Source organism: Gossypium raimondii, chromosome 6, assembly GCF_025698545.1.
Source record: "Gossypium raimondii isolate GPD5lz chromosome 6, ASM2569854v1, whole genome shotgun sequence".
NCBI lineage: Eukaryota > Viridiplantae > Streptophyta > Magnoliopsida > Malvales > Malvaceae > Gossypium > Gossypium raimondii.
In genome coordinates this window covers 35,190,799-35,191,325 of record NC_068570.1, presented here as the reverse complement: position 1 = coordinate 35,191,325, position 527 = coordinate 35,190,799, and the positions used below count along the sequence as shown (strand labels likewise).

Genomic DNA, 527 nt, shown 5'->3' with positions numbered 1-527 from the left:
CGAAGTGAGAGAGTAAACTTTATGAACTCTGGCTACTCGTCTTCCTGAAGCTGTTCAATTTGTTAGCCATTGATAGTTATTACTCGCGATCCTCTCATTGATCTCATAAGCCTCATTATAAGACTTAGACAAAGTTACACCATTCGCGAAAGCATCTACCATTAATCTTGTATGTGCATTGAGACCATTATAGAATGTCTCCAACTGGATACAATAAGGAATCCCATGATGAGGACACTTATGAAGTAACTCCTTGAATCGCTCCTAAGCCTCATACAAAGACTCGTCATGCAATTGTTGGAAAGTTGTGATCTCGTTCCTCAACTTAGCGTTTTTGCTAGGTGGGAAATACTTAACCAAAAATCTCTCTGCTAATTCTTGCCATGTAGATATGGAACTTGGTGGCAATGAATTGAGCCATGCTCATGCTCGATCTCACAACGAGTACGGAAACAACTTCAACCTCAGTGCGTCTCCAGTCACGCCAGCTATCTTGAATGAATCACTCATCTCCATAAACAATCGAA

The 527-nt window shown here is 40.8% G+C and overlaps 1 non-coding gene across 1 annotated transcript; it reads left to right on the top strand.

Annotated features, from left to right (window-relative positions):
• The first annotated feature begins 220 nt into the window (after positions 1-220).
• On the top strand, positions 221-327 carry LOC128042007 (small nucleolar RNA R71). Its single transcript, XR_008197215.1, has one exon. It is a non-coding gene; the product is annotated as a small nucleolar RNA R71 (small nucleolar RNA).
• Positions 328-527: the final 200 nt, after the last annotated feature.